Genomic DNA, 22166 nt, shown 5'->3' with positions numbered 1-22166 from the left:
CTGAGGTGGAGCTCAGATTACTGATTATAGATCTTTCTTCTTTCTGAATATATGCACTTAATTTTCCTCTCAGCACTGCTTTCTCTGTATCTACAATTTTTTTTAAATTTTTATTTCTATATAATTGCTTTTTAAAATTCCTCTTGAGACTCTTCTCTGTGATCCACATGAGCTTGAGAAAAATGTATATTTTATTGTTGTTGAGTGGAGTATTCTATAAATGCCAATTATATTAGTTTGATTGCTATTACTGTCCAGGTCAAGTCTATCCTTACTGATTCTGTACCTACTTGATCTATCAGTTTTTGCTTCACATATATTGAAAGCTTGATGTCAGATTCCACAACTTTAGGAGTTTTATGTCTTTTTGGAGAATTGATACTTTTATTAATATGTAATGTCCCACCTTTTCCTTGGTATTTTTAATTAAAAAAATTTTTTTTTTAACATCTTTTTTTTTTTTTAAACATCTTTATTGAAGTATAATTGCCTTACAATAGTGTGTTAGCTTCTGCTTTATAACAAAGTGAATCAGTTATACATATACAATATGTTCCCATTTCTCTTCCCTCTTGCATCTCCCTCCCTCCCACCCTCCCCATCCCACCCCTCTAGGTGGTCACAAAGCACCGAGCTGATCTCCCTGTGCTATGCGGCTGCTTCCCACCAGCTATCTATTTTACATTTGGTAGTGTCTATATGTCAATGACACTCTCTCACTTCGTCTCAGCTTACCCCCACTGGAATGGTTTTGACCCAGAAAGAATGTCACCAATAAACAGTCTCAGTGTGAAACAAGATAGAGAACAACCCCTCAGGGAGCTCACTGTAAGGCTGGAGGCAAGGCCCCTCCTACACTTTTCTTCACTCCCACATGGAGCAAAAGACTCAGTTATGTGTTTAGTCCAAATCTTGTAAAGCAGCACTGGCTGTAGGGGCTAACCCTGCCCTTTGTTTCCAGGTGTCCCAAGCTGATTCTTAAATCAGCCTTGTTGAAATTAATATGCCTACTCCAAAGTTTTTAGTTTAGTATTAACTTAATATGCCTTTCGTATTCCCTTTACATTTTTTGAATTATTGGAATTTATTTTTAGAATAGTTTTGAGCTTGCAGAAAACTTGAGCAGAATGTTCAGAGTTCCCATATACTCCCCCTCCCACTCCTTCCCTTGCCCTCATTATTAACATCTTGCCTTGGTGTGGTAAGCACGTTAAAATTGAACCTACATTGATACATTGTTATAAAATAAAGTCAGTTATTTTAAGGGCTCACATTCTTTGTGATCTACAGTTCTGTGGGTTTTGTCAAAGGCATGATGTTATGTACCCACCATTACCACCACATCATGTGGAATAGTTTTACTGCCCTAAAAATCCTGTCTGCTCTAGCTGTTCATCCTTCCCTCCTCCCCTCCCCAATCCCTGGCAGATTGTTCTTTTTTTCACTGTGAATATGATAAATTCCAGATTTTCTCCAAATATATTACGGCAGATTATACTCCAACACATGGAAGGGAAGTATTATCACAGTAGTTTTTTTTCAAATATAATCAGACTGGGTTTATGCCTCTCCTACAAAGATTGATAATAATAAAAGTATATTGTCTCTAACACTTGTTCACCTGAGTTTGGATTATATAAGAACTACTGAAATAGGCCACCAATCTTCCAACTCTTGTGCTAGAAAGAGCCTCTTTTTTTTTTTTTTTTTTTGTCTAAACCATACTAGCCTCTAATGAATTCAGCCAATTAAAGGAACTAAAGGTTTCTTTTCTCATTGTTCCTATGATCTATATACTCTGTGTGCCTACAAGATACCAGTATTAAGAGTTCATTCCTTGCATATTCTCTGTCCATCACCACTGCCCTATGCTATGAGGAAGTGCTTCTTCTCCACCCCTCACTTGGGTTACAGAAGGATTAGTCTGTATAACCACTTACTCTAGGCTAAGTGAGGTCTTTGAGTACCTCATAAGGCCTCTTTAGCCATAGTTCTTGATGCTCTGGACTTATTGGCATGTTCATAGGAGTTTTTGTGGAAATGTAGTTACCTGGAAGTGCTGAGGTGTTTGTTCGCTTGTTTGAAACTTGAGTAACGTAAACACCTTGTTCTTCTGCTTAATCCCCAAGGATTGACATGGGGATGGTTCAATTTCTCCTTTTAGTATATTCAGTAGACTAATGCAGCAATGTGCTGTGTTCTCCTTCAATAGTCCTTGTTACTCCCATTTACTACCCACATGGTAAGAAAGCTGTCCTACATGTTTATCTCAAACTTACATGGAGAAATTTGAGAAGAGTCAATTAGTAGAACCATCCATAATGTCAACTACTCGTAAGGGTCTATAGAGGCAAACATAGATACATATATCCATGTCTGTCTGTCTATCTATCTATCTATCTATCTATATCTCCTCTGGAAATTTTTTTCCGTGATACATTAGTTGGCGGAAACGAATTTTTCATAGAATATGTAAAGGCCATTCTGTGTGTACATGTTTGTATATATTTCATAATTTTCCATGTATATGTAGATAGAAATCTACACACCAAAGTTCTACTTCATTTATGTAATTATTAAGGTTATTTTTATAATGAAATGTTAAGATTTCAAAGAATTTTTATCTCCTAATTTTCTCCCAAATATTAATTGAATTACATAGGGGAACATGTAATCTAAATTCCTAAATAGTTATATCAATATTGATGCTAATTTTCAACGCTTTTTTCATCAAGTGTATATATTAATAAGATGTGTGAAATTTTTAAATTCTAGTAATAGCTTTAGGTATAGATTTTTTTTTTTGATTTCTATGTGTGTGGTGTGTTTTATTATATATTAGTCTCTTAAATCAAATAGAAAACAAAAAGTGGAGCTACAAACCAAAGTTACAACAGGATTAGCTTTTCTCATCGCCCGTCTATCTACTTTTGCCAGAGGTCTTTATTTCTTCATACGGCTTTGAGCTACTGTGCAGTGTCCTTGACTCCAACCTGAAGAACTCCCTGTGGCAGGCGGGTCTGGTGGTTAAGAACTCTCTCAACTCTTGATTAACTGGGAATGTCTTGATTTCTCCCTCATTTTCGAAGGAAAGTTTTGCTAGATATAAGATTCTTGGTTGACGGATTCTTTCCTTCAACACTTGAAGTACATTGAGCCATGCCATCTGGCCTCCGAGGCTCCTGATGAGAAATCTGCTCATGACCTTCCTGGCAAATCTTCTCTCAGCTTCATAGAACTTTCATAATGTACCTTATCGTGTCTTATGCAGCAGAACATTTTGTATAGTATCGTGAAGTCAGTTAAGTTGTAACATTATTTTGAGACCAGAATTTAAGGAAAAGGAAATGAATATTTCAAGTGTAGACATTATGAGGTCTTTAAAATTATTACAGATTTTCAAACTAGAAATAAAAAGGCCACTGGAAGTATCCTACAGATTTTAATTTATAACAAAGTGAATACCAATATCTAATAACACACGTAAAGAAAAATTTCTTTGGGATCCTTTTTCCTAAGTGTAAAGGGGCCTTGAACTCAAGAAGTGAGAAAACCCCTGTGGTTTACCCCCAGCTGTGATGCGTCCATTTCTTGCTCTGACCTCAGAGTGCACCACTGTGATGTACTTCACAGAGCCCTGTAACAGGGGCAGCTGGGCCCAGGTTTTTGGTCCTTAGAGCCCAGGAAGCTGCTTTTGGTGACCTGACGGCCTTGGACCTACAGTTAGCTTGTTTTTTCCTTGTTTCTGCCATTTTGTTGATTTATTTTTCTCTTTTCTCTACTCTTTTTTATCTTTCTCATTTTTCTTTCTTCTTTGCCTTTTTCTCATTTTTCTCTCTTTATCATTTCTTTTAGTTTTAAATTTTTTCTTCTCAATTTTTTGGTGTTTCTTTTCCATTTCTTCTGCTTTCTTTTCTTCCTTTCTTCTTTTTCTCATTTGTATCTTAATTTTAGTTAGTATTGCTAGATTAGTACAGTTAGCATAGTCAGTACTGTTGGTATAGTTAGCATAGCTGGTGTAGTTAATACTTGATTAGCATAGTTAGTGTAGTTAGTGCTAGTTAGCACTGTTGGTACAGTTAGCGTAGTTAGCACTGTTAGTAGAGACAGCACACTTAGCACTGTTAGTACAGTTAGCATTGTTAGTTAGCGTAGTTAGCGTTGCTAGGTAGTGCTGTCAGTCAGTGTAGTTAGCAGGTCACCATGATGCAGGGCCTCACAGCCAACCCTGCTGACAAGAAGGCTCATATTGATGGCTTTGAGATCCTCCGCACCATTGGTGAAGGCACCTTCGGTAAAGTGAAGTTGGCGCGGCACATTCTGACCGGGACACAGGTGGCTCTCAAGGTGATTAAGAAAAGGCGTCAGAGCGTTGCAAGTGTCCAGGCACTTTTCCGGGAAGTGTGCGGTATGAAGCTCCTGAATCACCCCAATATTGTAAAACTGCTGGGGGCGATTAACACAGAGGAGGCATTTATTCTGGTGATGGAGTACCTCAGTGGGGGGGACATGTACCACTATTTGAAGATCCATGGCCGTATGACAGAGGTGGAGGCCCGAGGCCCGTTCCAGCAGCTGCTCTCCGCCCTGCAGTACTGCCACCAGAGGGGCATCGTGCATCGGGACCTGAAGCCACTGAACCTCCTCTTTGATTCCAAGATGAATATCAAACTTACAGACTTTGGCCTCAGCAACAAGTGTGATGACTCTGGACAAATGGACACAATCTGCGGCACACCCCCTTACTGTGCCCCGGAAATCTTCCTGGGGCAGAGCTACAGCGGCCCTGCGGTGGACGTGTGGAGCCTGGGAGTAGTGCTCTACACCATGGTAACTGGGTGCCATCCCTTTGTGGGAAAAGACTACCAGGAGCTGCGGAAGCAAGTCCTACAAGGGAAATACCACATCCCACCTTATCTGTCTTTGGAGATAAGGGATCTATTACAAAAAATGATTGCCCTCAACCCCAGTGACAGAGGCACCTTACCTGACCTCATGAGTCATGCTTGGTTAAACATGGGCCAGAAGGAGCCACTCCAGCCACCCTGTGAAGAGGACCTGAAGGTGACAACGGTGACGACTCCGGGCTTGACTTGCGACCAGATCCAGGATGCTGGAACAGGCAGTGTGAGCGCCAAGAAACCCCAGGTAGGGGCCTCCATCGTAACTGTGAGGCCCTTCTGTCGCGGGGACCTCAGCGGCAGTGAACTTGAGCCTTCTCAAAGCCCTGTGGTGTCCCCCCTGAAAAGCAGGTGGCTCTACCAGGGAGAAAACGTGCAGCTGCAGGAAGACCAGCAGGCGGGGCAGAAGACCGGTGAGTCTGCCTGTCCCCCACCCAGCCTGGAGGCGAGGACTGCCACCCCCAGCCCAGCCCCCCAGTGTGGCACTGGGACATCCCCCTCCACCAGCAGCAGGATTGGAGCCCCAGAGGGAACCAGCTGCCCCCCGGGTGTGTCCAACACTGGAGGGTCCTCCCACACTGGGCAGCCTGAGAGTGTGTCCTCATCCACTCCCTCTGGCCACAGCCAGAAAAAGCAAGGGGTGGCTAGGAGAATCTGGAACTTTGTTTTGAAACATCTTTGTTGCAAGCTGCCCAGCAAGAGGCGTCATAATAAAGTGAGCCCATGTGAACCCCATGCATGACCGAGGCAGGAAGGTCAGGCCGCCGCGCTCCCTGGGGCCCGGTCCAGTGGAAGATGAGGGTGTTCTCTGCGCGGCCTTCAGAAGCATCGTATCCAAGACCCTGGCCAGCTCAGAGGATGGTCCGGAGCAGCCCGGGCGACCGAAAGCGAGGCCACCGTGGCTGCAGGTCTGCCCCTCAACCCCCACCTGGGTGAAACTTCAGAGACTGGACTGTCATTCCTGGGTCACGTCTCCCCTCCCCCACTCTTCTGTCTTCCGTGTTGGTGGGGGAGGGGGATAGTTCTTGTTCCAAGGACTCCTTGGTTCTTCCAATTCTAGTTAATAAACTTGATGCTCGGGCTTCCCTGGTGGCGCAGTGGTTGAGAATCTGCCCGCCAATGCAGGGGACACGGGTTCGAGCCCTGGTCTGGGAAGATCCCATGTGCCGCGGAGCAGCTGGGCCCGTGAGCCACAATTACTGAGCCTGTGCATCTGGAGCCTGTGCTCCGCAACAAGAGAGGCCGCGACAGTGAGAGGCCCGCGCACCGCGATGAAGAGTGGCCCCCGCTTGCCACAACTAGAGAAAGCCCTAGCACAGAAACTAAGACCCAACACAGCCATAAATAGATAAATAAATACTTTTAAAAAAAAACAAAAAAAACTTGATGCTCCAGAAAGATGTATCACACCCTGCTTTGCATCTGCTGTGATGTATAGTGCTCAAGGAGACACCTAGAAAGACAGAAGCTGAGAGATTGGAGTGTGGATGCACAAATAGAGTTACTAGGAATGGGAGAAGTACAATTTAAACTCAGTTACTGGGGCGCACACTTCCACTCCAGCACAACGCAGTGCTTTACATGTTTACATGGCCCCAAGGTATTATAGGACACATTCCCATTAGCTCTGTTGCTTCTGGGCCGTGCTCAGGAACTAGGTCAATACAGATGCTCCTGGGTGGGGATCCAGCGTCCACATTGCTCAGTTCCATCCTTTTCCATAAGCCCGAGCTCACCCCCAGCCTCCTCCCCACAAACAGGTGGAGGTCAGCTCATGACTCTCACAATCCTCAGGTTCTTCCAACCTGCTTTGATCCTTGGGGAAAACCAGCCAATTGTTGGCTTGTCTTTCCCAAAGTTATCATCCTCTTTATTTCTAATGTGGAACACCTACCTCTTTATTCAATTTCAGATTTTATAAAATACTGGAAAAGTCTTTGGCTTTAAGCTGCTTTTTTCTGCTTTCCTACAACAAATGTCCACTGAGAAAGAAAACAGAAAACCATTATCTAATTGAAATTGTAGGAGCAAATATATGTAGAAAAAATATATATACCTTAATACTGTCCCATTTGTATACGTATTTCTGATCAGTGCCATTTGTATAGCTTCACTATTAATTGTCAATTCCTTTGGGGTAACCTGGAGTCCCTACTGACATGCAAACATTCTCTGAGAAAACAGCACTGCTATTACCACTTAACTATGCTTTAAGGTAAATTAATTTGTCAGCTTTGTTGGTATGACCACTGACAGTCACTAGACTGCAGCTCGTTAAGATTGGTTATAAAATGTGTTTTGCTGGAGGGCGGGGGAGAGGAAGTTTCTGAGCCCAGTTGATATTCTCAGACTAATTCACAGTGTGGTCTTGGGGGCTGTTCCTGTCTCTGGAATAGAAGCGGCCAGAGAGTGAAGAATTACAAGAACATTTACTTCCTTCATTTCCTCTTTAGTTCTAAATATATCTCAATGTCCAAAAATAAAAGGCTATGTAATATATTTCCAGTTTTTCTTTATGAATAGGATCAGTAAATAATTAATAAAAGCAAATTAAAAGTGAACTTGTCACAAAGGGAACAATCCTTTGTCTGACATTAGTGAACAGCCTGGTTTTTAATATAAAATATTTTATAAAAGAAAATTATGCTGAGTTGCACTCAGGGTAATTAACTTTTCAGATGCAATAGCTTTAAACTATTTATGTTGCTTGAGAATAATTACTTGTAAGCAATTTGTTTCAATTTTATAAACTAGGGCCAGTTATTATAGGTATTACAGAAGCAGTAATTGCTATTCAGCAGGGTGACGCTTTGCTCTGTCCTCTCAGCGACTCCTGGTTGGAGATACGGGGGCACAGGACGGTAGGGAATTTGTAGCTGCTTTGCTTTTAACATCATTGTGTTAAGGCTGCAAGAGACTAGCTTATAAACTATGAGAGTCAGGCAAAGAGTTTGAACCTACACTATAAAATCCTGTAGTTCTACCCTCTTTACAATATCTGGCAAATCATTCATTTCACTAGGTTTATAGAGAGCCATTTAGGAAAATGAAATGGGTATCCTATGGGTAAAGATCTAATGTCTAGTGCAACCTAGGGCATTATAGTGCTACCTTCCAGCTCTTCTCTCCCAGTGTCTTATACTGGAGTTAGTGATGTGCACATATCTATTCATAGTTCCTCATTCCAATGAACTGTAAGGTCTTGAAATTGAAGGCATGACTTAGCAAAACTTTTTTCAAGGAGCAGGCACACAGAATATGAGTGCTGATTACATTTCATAATTAAATTCATTTTTTTCTAATATAAACATTGAATTTCTCCTTAGCTTTCATACTAAGAAGACCTTGCAACTCACAAGATTTGACAAATAACTCACCTCTTTGATTACATGTTTATTTGCATATTACTTTTTACCTGATATGAGAAAGAACACAGCTAAATACAGTTGTACTGGGAGTTTTGTACACGTGTGGAGGGATGAGAGAGAAAGGGTGTCGCTAACAATGGATTCTGACAGCAAGAGGGAGGCAGGAGGTCCTTAAGGACAATCCCTATTATTAGTTAGTGGTGGAGCTGAGGGGGGTCTGTATTCCAGTGATGTTTGTTTTGGTTCTGTTTTTATCCTCATAATTGTGTATCTGAGCAGCAACCCCCTGATTGGTTTTGTATTGGTTATTAATTATTTACTAATTATTAATTATTAATACAACCTCTGTATATATTTTGTAAAATTTATCTATATTTTATGTTATTTATTAGATAAAACTTTTTGTAATCTTGTAAAAAACATTAGCAAGGGTTAAAATGATCATCCAATTTTTTTTCTCTATAGTAAATATAACAGGGACTTTTGGAAGAAAGAACCATTTTAATGTGTGTAATCTTCCTAAACTGTATATGTGGGAATCCATATGAAAATGCCAGGCTGGCCAAACCTACTAGATACATAAATACATACTCGTTAAAATGTTGAATGATGGTTCAAAATCATGGCTCAGTTTGGAACCATGACTAGAAAGAGCTAGGAGAATGGCAGTTAGATAAATACTTAGTATTTCTAAAGGGATGTGGGACACAGTACCTCTTAAACATGGCATGCCCAAGAGTCACATGAAAAGGAATTGTAGTAAAGGGGTTTTGACTCTTCAATTCTCATTCAAGATTATAAACCAACTCTGGAATCATATGTGAACCATACCTAATCCTTGCTTGTTGCTCAACCTATTGTGTCTAACTCTGAGAAGCAGATTTCAGAGGGACAAAGGGAAAGAAGTTTGCAACACTAGGCCTATGAATTAAGCCCTGCTTAGTTCTCCTCTTTGATTTTACTGTGTACTGATATAGTATACGTCAAAGCATTTTATATAATCTGCACACCAAAGAATTCACACTGAAATGTGGTTATGGCACTAAAAATATCTTGCCAAAAGCCATTCTCCACAGAAGAGGAGTGAATGTGTGTTCCCAAACTTAACTTAAAGTGATAACTTGATAAAATCCTTTGAATATCGGATGTGACTGGTGTGTAAACTAGATAGTGTCCTATTCAAAGATGCTTCAGGGTGTTTCCTGAAATAGATGTACTTATTTGGATTGGCTATATTTTCTGTCACTCCCTGTCTGAATTACAGGAAGTGCCTCATCATTAGGTGACCTGATTTGACCCCAGTTCCTCTCCCACAACTTCTCTATATGGTAGCCAGAATTGTCATTAACAAACAGAAGTTCAGTCTTTCTAAATTAGCTCCCATTTCACTCTGAATATAAACCAAACTCTTCAAAATGACTTAAAAGCCCCACATGATTACCCCTCCCTTAGTTCTCAGACATCTCACATCACTGAGATGCAGCAGGAGCTCCGGTTCACCTTCTGCTTCTCCGGTGACACTAGCTTCATAGCTTTCTCCAAACATACCAGACAAGTTCCACATTTAGGATTTTGCTCTGACTCTGAATGGGTCAATTTTCCCCAAATAGCTTCATGGGTGAAGTCCCTCACTTCTTCAAATTTTTGGCTCAACTATCACCAAAAGGAGGTCTACCCATACCAGCCTAAGTAAAAGTAGAATCCACCCCCAGGCCCCGCCTACAATTGAAAACCCTTTCCTTGTTCTTTCATTCCATAAGGCTCATGGCCTTTTAATGTAAAATATCATTTATGTGTCCATGTTTATCATTATCTGCTGCCCCATCGCTTCTAGAATATAAGCTCCACAAAGGCAGGCATCGTTGTTTGATTCACTAAAGTATCTTTGGAAAGTGAAATAAAACCTGGCTCATTGTGGGCCATCAATACATTTTTTTTTTTTAAGTTGAATTAAATGAAAAGGAGACAGGAACAAATCATGTTTTGGCCTACATGTAAATGATAGCATTAAATTGTCAATTGTCCTTGGAAACAATTGGAGAAAAGTTAGAAAATCTTTTTTTTCCCCCCTTTAAAAATCAGCAAATTGTATAGAATTGAGAATTTACCTTGGAGCAATTTAGAATCCATGTGTTGTTTGAATTTTGACTAAGCAATGTCTTTAAGTTCACCAAATTAATCAAGCAAACAAACCTGAGTCTAAATGCAGACTTCCTTACGAAGTACATATTAAATGATCTTACAAGTATAGGAGGGAACTGCTCCCAGGAGTGGGGTTGACCGGTGTCAGAAGCTAATAAAGGTTTGAATATTAAAATAAATAGAATTAAATTAAATTAAGCCTTAATGATCATGAACAATGAAGTAAGTTTCCAATGCTATATATCAGAAAGACCTTCCTAAGAAAAAATGTCATTTGATTAGTTTCAATAAGCTTTATTATGCTCAACAAATCAAGGGATGATCTACTTAATTTTTCATATTAAAAGTTTGTAATTTTCATCTAGTTTAATGTTCACAGGCTTTCAGAATTTTTGTTCACTTGATATTTTTTAATTAAATCCTTAGGTTGTGAAGTTTTTCCCTTAAAGTAAAATCTTCCTTGCATTTTACAAATAAAAGTTACCTGTTGCAATATTCAAATAACATATATTATGCCTCTGCTCCATCAGCATATTGACAGATTTGCTGCTGAGACATAATGGGTTGTTCTCTTGGTTAAGTCTTAAACTATACTGAGTATTACCTATGAAAAACTGCGAGTAGTGATTTGATAGAATGTCCTCACCTTCTTTTTCCTGTCCTTTATGTTTCATTATGAGGAATTGAAATATAACCCTAAGCAAGACCCCGTTGCAAAATCATTCCTTTCCCTTTTGAGTAATGATTTTCTGGTAGTGAAAATGTGAAATAATGAAAAGGTTAGAATATGCTTTAATTCATTCTTGCAAAGGTTATGATGACATCATTATTTGGGTCAAAATCAAATCATTGCTTCCATTCTTCATATGTTAGACAGATTAGTGTCAGATAAATACAGCATAGTATTTGTGTCAACACTTAAGGATAATATGTTATTGTAAACCTTTATTAATCTTAATGACTTTCAAATGTACCTCGTGCTTGAATATTTATTTCTTTAAATGTCAACTCACCTTTTAAGCTATTGCTCATGTAAAACAAAAAGCAATCTACCTAGACTCAGGAAATGTTTCTCATGTGGCTGTTTAAACATAGCAACCAGGATGTAAAGAGTTTGAAAATCAATTACATGCTTTCAGAATCTAATCAGCAACACTTGATTGGAAGTATCAACCCACAAGTACAGAAAAAGGAAATCGCTTCAATAAACGTCACTGATATTTCCTAGCATTTTGTACTTCGGTACCAACAGGAAACTAAGAAATGTTGCTAGGATGTTAGCGTCAAATGTTTCAGCCTTCATGACCATTCATTTTAAATATATTTAATTCATTCAAACAAGTAAGGATTAGCATCATAGTAAACTGTCACCAGTCTATGAATAAGCAAGTACACCTATGTCTCTTACCCCCCTGGGACAATTACACCCTCTACATGGGTCTGTATTATTATCTCTGAAACTTTCCAGTTGCATTACTGTCACCCATGTGCTTGAAAATCCAGGTTTACTGTCAAACCATAATAATACAAAGAGATTCAATCTTTTGAACTGTAAAATATATTAAATCTAATAATAGGCATGAAGAAAAAAACCCACACCACATGTCAATTAAAACTTCCTAATTTGAACATATGTATGGTACATTTCTATTAAATTTTTGTTTGTTTTCTCAAAGGATTATTATGTTCTGTGTACTTAAATCTAAAATGTTGCTATCTCACAGTCTTAATAAATAATACTCTATGGCTCCTTATTCACTTTAAATGATTTTTAAATTTTAAAACAGATTAAATGTTTAATTTTATTTTTATTACTATTTTTTATCCTGGAGGGACACTTGAGAAACTGGTCAAGTCTCAGAAAATCTCTATGTTAAAAAAAAAATCTCTATAGAACACTATACCTAAGAATGATTAGTAATTGTAGATATCATAGCCTGCAAATAATTTTCAATGATCTTTTAATTAGACAACATTTTCCTCTAGGTCTGTTTATTTTGGCCAATGCATAAATTCTAGTTTTATATTTAGTTTTCTCTTGTCTTCCCACAAAGAACACCGACTCTAATGAAAATTATTAATGTAGGAATAGGAAATTGCAGCTTCTTCCTCCCTTTTTTCGTTAAAAAAGTTCTGCTCGATACTGTTTCTTTATCTAACTAGGCCTAAATATAACAAATCACTACTATACAATATTCTAGTGAGGTATGTTTTCTGGCATATAACGTGTAAAATATTAGGGCTTTTTGGCTTGATGTAGTTCAGTGATTTAAGTTGAATAAAGAAAAGGTGGATATATTTTCTGGAAAAATAAATATATAAAAAGCAGATACTAGAGGGGAGTTAACACCTAGAAACAGAGAAGACCACAGGGTAAAAGGTGAGTTTCTCGTTTGTTTTGCTTTTAGCCTGAGACTACTCCAGAGTTACATCTGACAGGGAGGCTAAAGCTTCAGTAGAAATCAGCCTCATTCTTGTGGAGAACTAGGAGACACAGTTCAGGGCAGTCATAGCTTCTGGAATCTGAAGGTGAAAATGGCAGAAAGTACAGAGTTAGGGAGGAGAAGCCCCGAACTCTGTGTATCAATTTTACCCAAACATCTGACTGACCCCTGAACCAGACAAGCATGGGACTGACTTCAAAAAAGCCAGCTACAGCTCAAAGAATAGAACGTAAATTTAGCTGCCTCCCATTTCAAAGCAACCATTCAAAGCAAATGGATTTCAAAGCAACCATTTTAACTACTCATCACAATATTCTTCTTCTTCTCTCAAAGTCAAATTTTGAGGCTGAGAAGATTCGGAGAAAGGAACCCTTCTTAATCATATACTTGTATTTAAAGGAAGGGGGAAAAAACTGCACAATTTTGTTGCTCAGATCTTCCAGTTGGCTTACAATAAGTCTTAAGACTTATTGATATTCACTCTATCTCTGATTCCCAAACAGCAGTAGGAGGATTTCAAGATTTCATTTTGCAGCATGATTTTTGTATTTAGTTTCTGTAAACTCCAAAAATCTTATGCTTGAAGAAAAAATATTTTCTCCAGGGTCTGGTGGAGACTTGTGCCACTGGATAATGTCATGACAAATGACTGTTAAGTGGACTAGTTTCTGTAACCCTTTTTCATCTTCAAAGCACTCAGCAAAATCTGCTTTATTTTAGTGTTATTAAAGGACTTCAGAAAACATTTCAGAAGAGCTGAAAATAACACCTGTCAAGCTGAATTGGGGGATGGGGATATCTGGATAGATTCTCTAGAGAGATGATCCTGAAGAAGTTGTCTGTGCTGGAGCCCTGGAATCCTCAGAGTTCACAGAGGTGACTCACCAGTCCTTCCTAGTGAAAGCTAACAGTTTATGCCTGACAGAGAACACTGTAGTAGCCTCTCTCACAAGGGCAACAGGTGACCACCTTTCCTCAAGAGATTCATTTCTTCTCCCGTGGGTCACAGGCTGGGAATTAACATTAAATTGCAACCTAATCCAACTGGAATGTGTTGATAAGAAAGAGCATATACACTTATAGAGGAGATATAAGAATTAGCTTATATTAGCAGGAGTTGAAGGAATGACCCAGGGATTGCACTTTGGGGGTACTTGCTGAGTAGGCCAGAATATAAGACTGCATAAGCAAGAATTCTCAGGACATGAGGATTTAACACTCAGGCAAGGGCCCCAGAAAATAGAGATATCTCCACACTCTAGAAGAATGAAGAAAGAAATGTCCCATGTTGAGCAACAGACATAGCTGAGTTGCCATGACAGAATAAAGAGGCTACAGGAGGAGAGAAAGCTGGATAGAATAAATTACGTGAGTCCAGAAAACCTACCAGAGGAGAGGTTTTCAGGAGGAGCCAGAATACATACCATTCGCCAGGGCCATCCAAACTGCATTGATGAGCGGCATCGGCAACACAACAGGTTAAGTGGTAGCGCTCTTCCGTAAGGCTGAGTTGATGACAAGGGAGGCAGTAACAAACTTGGAATTGTTCATCTATGGATCTCAAAATAACAGGAGTGACCTCCAATGTCAGAAAAGCAGCTAAGGTTCATGTGACCTAAAGGTGGTGGTAAAGATAGTGAGCATAGTGTTCCAAAGGGCAAAAGAGACAGGCAGCCAGCTTGGGTGCTGTTAACGTCTACAGCAAGAAAATGGCACGCATGGCGGAGCAGAAAGAGAACAGTAGTCACTCCGGTAAAAAGTCATAATTCTCTCCTCAGTTTCTGGAACTGTGTCTATTTGAAGATCCATAGCTCATTTATTGGTGAAGAGCCAGATAGCTAGAACAAAGGGTTTTTTGCAACAATGCAGTCAGTACATAGGACAAGGATTTCTTCAGTTCTTCCGCAAAGAGACCTATGGCCTTTTCCTTAGGTGACAGTAAATTAAGGAGAGAGCTACAGTTTGATTCTGAAGGCTGTCTGCTGGCAGAATTCCCTTAAGAGGCTAATTAGCTATGGCCCACCCATATTATAGAGGGTAATCTGTTTTACTCAAAGTTTACCGATTTAAATGTTAATCTCATCTAAAAAATACCCTCACAGAAACACCTAGAATAATATTTGACCAAATATCTGGTTGCCATGGCCTAACTAAATTGATACAGAAAAGTAACTATTCCTTTATGTAATATTTTTTCTGTCTTCATTTTCTCCTTCCTCTTCTCTCTGTTCTCTTCTTTCTCCTTCTCCTTCTTCTTAATATCTTTATGCCTTTGTTTGTGTAGAAAGGAGATTAAGAGGTAATAACCAAGAAAGATACATGCAAACACTAATCAACTGCATTCTTATGGTAACCTATAAAGATCAAACTGTGAGAAATCATGATTATTATAAAATAGTGTTATTAATCATGACACAGAGGTTTTGTGTGAAATGAATATTTTGATTTTATATTTTTCACCTGCTGATTCTTAATTTACTTCCCAATTAACTTACAAAGTTTTTCAGTTTTTGACGGCAACAATGATTTTTTTAAAAAAAGTGTTAACCATAGTTTTCCTGACAGCAATATGCAAGAAAAATGCTATGTTTGATAAGTCTGAAACTTACTTAAAAGATTGCAATCTTTACTTCTGTGTTCTCTGTTAAATGTCAGCTATGTTTGGCCATTTACTTAGAGCTAAAATGAGTAGTCAGTTAACCTGATAAGATATAATTCACAGTGCATTTTTCAAGATGATCTGAGGGAGAGTCAGGTGAGGTCCCCAAAGCAAGTTGTACATTCCATCCTGTTGTTTCATATACTGAGAACTGTTGTTTCGTGAAGAAAAATTCAATCTACGCTTTTTATTATTTATTTTTCTGTTATGTAAAGACATGCAATAATATTTAGAAAGGGCTAATTTCTACTTCATGCACTTTGGAAAAGAAGAAGTATGGAATGACAAAACCCTAAACTTTTAGCTAGTTGGCTTAACTTACTGATGGGAACATTTTGATACATTCATTTAACTAAGAAGTATTTTTTGTGTATACTATATCAGGTCAGGCACTGTGCTATACAATGAAATTATTATGGTAAATATAAGGTACATTGTGTGCTTCCTCTTAAAGCTTGTAGACTATGGAAAAGAGATAGAAATAAAAATGTCAAAACCATTATTATAGAATGGGAAGTACAGGGTGTTATTCCCTGGGCCCCTAATTAAGAGTCAGGGAGCTTGATTTATTCAAGTATAGTGGAATACTTAGAAGACAGGAAGAAGTATTCCTGTATCAATTGGTAGAGAAGTCACTAGTATTTTTGTGTCTAGGAGAAAATGCAAACTATCTTTTGGATTACCATTCTTTTTCAGACTTTTCCATGGCCTGGCCCCTTCTCAGTGATGCTGACTGAAAGGGATTAGGGATCTTTTTGCCCCAGAAAAAGTTACAACAGTGGTGGCAATAGCTAGAACAGATAGTGTTGCATCCTGTTGCAGATACTCCTTGAGAGGAGGGGATGATGTTATCACAGATTATGAACCTGGTATCTTCTCTTTGGACGAAAAACATGATTAGAACCTCTTTATAGATTGTCCAGAATGAAGTCCGCTCACATTAAAGGCTCCAAAGACCTCAGAGGGGAACTCACGAGGAAGCAAGAGGGCATCTTTATTTGAGATCCAGAAATATCTCCAGGACCTGTTGGTTTGTCTAGATTATTCCTCTGTGGTTATGTTTTGAGTCTTTGCAGCACCAGCCACCCAGGCACAGTGGCAGACCCTCAAAACAGAGACTGGATGTGACTGTGCATAAGAGTTCTAGCCTTGGACAATAAGCATGAGCCTTTGTGGGACCCTAGAGAATCTTTCCAGGAATATGACTCACTAGATGAATCATCAAAATAGAGACCAAGATTCACTAGAGTGTGCTAGACATTTTTTTTCCAGTTAAGGTTTATTGGAACTCTGTGGTCTAATTTACAATGCTCAAATCTTCCAGCAGTCAAGGAAAATCTTTGCAACTGATATTTTTGTAATTTGGAGCTTCCGGCAAAGGGAGGCAGCTTCCATCCAGACGTGCCCCTTGGGGTTTTGGACTCCCTGGGGTTTTAATGACCCTGACATAACTAGTAGGTACATTGCTTTTATTTTTTGTTTTGTTTCTGTTTTTTTGGTTGTTGTTTTGTGTTGAAGACAAGGTGTTAGAAACCACAAACATTTTTTTGTTTAATTTTTGTTGAAAGAGGGTAAGATTTAACTGGGTTGGAGATATACACTATCCATTGGGGTGGGAAAAATTACTTTAAAGTTTTTTAATATAATATATATATATATATATATATATATGTATAGATATATAGAGACATATATACTACTGTATTTGAGGAAGATCTGATTATTGTTATAGTAACCTCTAAATACCTGATCAAGTATTTCAAAATGATTTGCTCAGTGGTCTGTTTAAAATTGTAATTTGAGTTTTTCTTTATAATGAAAATTCCCTGTAAATATTTCCTCTATGTCTGTATTTAGAAAGTGTTATTTTTGAAAATTAATTATACACGAGTAGACCTGTATGTTTATGTTACCTGAAAGATTGATTATAGTAGGTCTATTTATACATTAGACTAAGCATTGAGGGGATGAATATCCTTGTCTGAAGTTTCCAAATCACATCAAAGAAATAGAGCAAAAAATATATATGTAATTAACAATGATACAAAAATATTGGTCACTTTTTACATTTCATAAAGAATCATGGCTACAGATTTTTTTAAAGTATTATTACTATTTTTAATTTCAGGCAGTTTTTTTTTATTGGAGTATAGTTAATTTACAGTGTTGTGTGAGTTACAAGTGTAGCAGAGTAACATTTTTTTGGTAATACAGTTTATTACAAAATATTGAGTATCGTTCTTTGTACTATACATAGGTCCTTGTTGTTTATCTATTTTATATATAGTAGTATGTATATGTTACTCCCAACTTCATAATTTATTCCTCCCCCCCACATTTCCCCTTTGGTAACCATAAGTTTGTTTTCCCCTTTGGTAACCATAAGTTTGTTTTCTTTATCTGTGAGTTGGTTTCTGTTTGGTAAATAAGTTCATGTGTATCATTTTTTCTTTTTTTAAGTTCCACACTCTAGTGATATCATATGGTATTTGTCTTTCTCTGTCTGACTTAACTTTACTTAGTATGATTAACTCTAGTTCCATCCATGTTGCTGAAAATGGCATTATTTCATCTTTTTCATGTCTGAGTAGTGTTCCGTTTTATTTATTTATATATATATATATATATATATATATATATATATATATATATATATATATACCACATCTTCTTTGTCCATTCATCTGTCGATAGATATTCAGGCTGCTTCCATGTCCTGGCTATTGTAAATAGTGCTGCAGTGAACACTGGGGTGCATGCATCTTTTTGAATTATGGTTTTCTCCAGATATGTGCCCAGAAGTGGGATTGCTGGATCATATGGTAGTTCTATTTTTAGTTGTTTAAGGAACCTCCATACTGTTCTGCATAGTGGCTGTACCATTTTACATTCCCACCAACCGTGTAAGAGGGTTCCCTTTTCTCCACACCCTCTCCAGCATGTATTGTTTGTAGACCTTTTGATTATGGCCATTCTCACTGGTGCGAGGTGGTTCCTCATTGTAGTTTTGATTTACCTTTCTCTAATAATTAGCGATTTGAGCATCCTTTCATGTGCCTGTTGGCCATCTCTATGTCTTCTTGGGAGAAATGTCTATTTAGATCTTCTGCAATTTTTTTCATTGAGTTTTTCTTTTTATATTGAGCTGTGTGAGCTGTTTGTATATTTTAGAGTTTAATCCCTCATGGGTTCCATCGTTTGCAAATATTTTTTTCCCATTCTGTAGGCTCTTTTCGTTTTGTTTATGGTTTCCTTTGCTGTGCAAAAGATTTTCAGTTTAACTAAGTCCCATTTGTTAATTTTTGTTTCCATTTTCATTGCTCTAGGAGGTGGTTCCAAAAAGATTTTGCTACAGTTTATGTCAAAGTGTCTTCTGCCTATGTTTTCCTCTAGGAGTTTTATAGTATCCATTCTTACATTTAGGTCTTTAACTCATTTTAAGATTATTTTTGCGTATGATGTTAAAGAATGTTCAATTTCATTCTTTTACATGTAGCTGTCCAGTTTTCCCAGCACCACGTATTGAAGAGGCTGTCTTTTCTCTACTGCATATTCTTGCCTTTGTTGTCATAGATTAATTGACCATAGGTGGTTGGGTCTACTTCGGGGCTCTCTTTCCTGTTCCATTGATCTATATTTCTGTTTTGTGCCAGTACTATGTTGTTTTCATGACTGTAACTTTGTAGTATGGTCTGAAGTCAGGAAGTCTGTTACCTCCAGCTCGGTTTTTCTTTCTTAAAGTTGGTGTGGCTAATAGGGGTCTTTGTGTTTTCATACAAATTAAAAATTTTTTTGTTCTAGTTCTGTGAAAAATGCCATTGGTCATTTGATAGGGATTGCGTCGAATCTGTGGATTGTCTTGGGTTATATGATCATTTTAACAATATTGATTCTTCCAGTCCAAGAACATGGTATATCATTCCAACTGTTTGTGTCATGTTTAATTTCTTTAATCAGCATCTTATGGTGTTCAGAGTACAGTTCTTTTGTCTCCTTAGGTAAGTTTGTTCTTAGGTATTTTATTTCTTTTGATGTGATGGTAAATAGGATTGTTTCCTTAATTTTTCTTTCTGATCTTTTGTTGGCTTTAAGTGGGCTTTAAGGCTTCAGTTCCCCCCTATACTCCTGGTCTAACCACACACCTGGGGGGGCCTTCAGGCAGATTTTTTTAAAGCTATTTGAATGTATGTTCAAGGGCAGCAACAAATCTCTCATCCTTGGATTTAATACATCTTTTTATTGCATTATAGATGAATTTACTTTATAAGATAGTTACTTACCTTTGCTGTGATAGGTTCACCAGTTCTTTTATAATAAGTTTGGTTCAGCTCAGCATCTAAATTCTACAAAATTAGTCTTGCTCATTTCCATTTAGATGAGCGCCTGATTAAAGTACAATGGCACTCTGACTTCTTAATATAAACCTTTACATTTTTTTATAGGAAAGTTTTACACAGTTTAACACAATAAAATTTGATGCCATTCAAGCACTATATATTTGTCTTAGTTCATGTTTTCATTATGATGTGCTTGAGTTCTAAGGTTTGTGTAAGTGTATAAAGATTTCTAGTAACATTTTCCCCAGAATAGTATTTTAATTTTTATCAGGAACTTGAACATTAATAGTTAGTATATGAGGAGAAACATGTGAAGAATAAAGAGGTGAATAAAGATGAAAAATTAAAAATTGAGGATAATAATGAGGATGTGAACTAAAACCCTGGCTGCATTGTCTTCTATGAATAATTTTCCAGACTTTACTGAGTATATCCATGTTTTCTCATTCTTCTCAAACATTGGAAGGGCTTTCTTTCTTTTAAATCTCTCAGTAATTATTCTTGTTATCCTCTACTAGTGACTTATGAAAGAAGTTTCTCCTGCCGTTACTTGATTTTCTCTGTTTCATTAATCTCTTCCTGTGTATTGGATCATCACATCAACATTCAAATATGCTCTAGAATCTCTTACCTCAAATAGAAAAAAAAAAAAAAAAGACAGTAAAAATATTAGTTAGATCTCTGAAATAAATGTCTGGTCCAGAAAATAACTTAATGATATGAATTCTGGCACAGACATCACCTTCTTAAGTCCAGAGAAATGTCTTTCTTTGATTTTTTCCTCCTCTAACACATTACTGTGCATTGTCTTATTGGAACAAGCTACTAAATCTCTCCAACCCTTCAACGTGTCATTGAATTCATATTCTGCAACTTCCTGTCCCAATAATGTTAATCTCACCATTTCTTTTATCCCTTGTTTGATTATATAGAAAGTAAAGATAATATCTGTAGCAGACATAAGTGGTTGCCTACCTCACTTTCAATCTCCCTACTTGGTTATTTTGTTCATGTTTTTAATTCTCTCCCATAGGACTCACTGTTAAATCCTGCGTACTCTAAGCTGATCATTAAAATCTTTTTCTCTTTGCCAGTGATAGATCTAGGGATGATTATGAAACTTTGATCCTACCCTAAAGATAAAAAATATATTTTAATCATGGTTAAATTTGTATTCATCTTCATTTACATTTGGAGAAGTCTGCTGGAAAGAGTCTGGGGAAAGTTTCCCCTTTAAAAAAGAAAACTCACACAAGAAGAGTTACCCACATTTTCTACTACACGTTCTCATGTTTACACACAGAGTCATAACCATTTTACTCTCATGAAGGGAGGAAGGCTGAGAACAAAGGTGCTGAGGAGGGCAGGTCAGAAAATAACGCAAAAAGCTGGGTTCTTGATGACATCATTCAGCCACTGAATTAAACAACCCTGGGGGTGCCTGACCTTTAGAGTCTTTGCTATATGAGGTAATAAATTTTTCTTACTGAATTGGGATTTTCTATTTTTTTCAGGCAAAAGAATCTTATATAGTGTAGTACTTACCCACAAGTCTGGTGAGATGATTTAATAAGTTAATTCACATATACCACATAGCAGAGAGCTTGGGACATAAAATACTTAAAAATGGAAATTATTACAATTGAATTTTCCCCTCTTCCTCTCCTTCTTCTCCTTCTTCTTCTCATAGTATTAGTATTAGTAATAATTAGTACTGTTTTATTTTACGATTTCATGCGGTCTAAGTAAATTTAATTTCCCCAATAGCAGTACCATGCATCTTTATGAAAGAAAACAAGAAACAATATCCAGCAATTAGATAAACACATAACATTTTCTGTAGTTTAAGAATCATCTTTTGGCTTACAAGATTTTCAGATGTAGGGGATTTTAAATGCCTACTCCGTTCTTCATTACCTGCTGAGTTATCCATGACCTAAATATATGCCTCATCCTTATATTTTTATCGTTAGACTCATATGCCTCCTTCAGGGGTGATGCATTCTACTCAATAATGACAGATAATGATATAAAATTTAAGCAAATAGTAATGTTATAAATGGACCTTAATCATTTCAAATCTTATGTTTCTCACTCAGAAAGGACCAAGCTTTCCAAAATAGTAGTGGACCAGATGGAAGAAATGTAATATTCAAAGGCAAATCTATATATGTTACTTCAGATATATCAAGTAAAGGTAAAAATGGGTATTTGTTTCTAAAGAGAGATAAAAGACCTTGCTAATTTTCATTAAGTACTTAGTCTTAATGAATTTCACTTAAATCCTAAGTAATTTTTAAATAGATCTTTATTGG

The 22166-nt window shown here is 37.5% G+C and overlaps 1 long non-coding RNA gene across 3 annotated transcripts in view; it reads left to right on the top strand.

Annotated features, from left to right (window-relative positions):
- LOC309623718 overlaps window positions 1-22166 on the top strand; it is a 929788-nt gene that overhangs the window by 602848 nt on the left and 304774 nt on the right. The window lies entirely within an intron of this gene.

This window comes from Balaenoptera borealis (assembly GCF_965194805.1).
Source record: "Balaenoptera borealis genome assembly, chromosome: 2".
NCBI classification, from domain to species: Eukaryota; Metazoa; Chordata; class Mammalia; order Artiodactyla; family Balaenopteridae; genus Balaenoptera; species Balaenoptera borealis.
The sequence above is the reverse complement of the archived record's forward strand: the minus strand, read 5'-3'. Positions and strand labels throughout refer to the sequence as shown.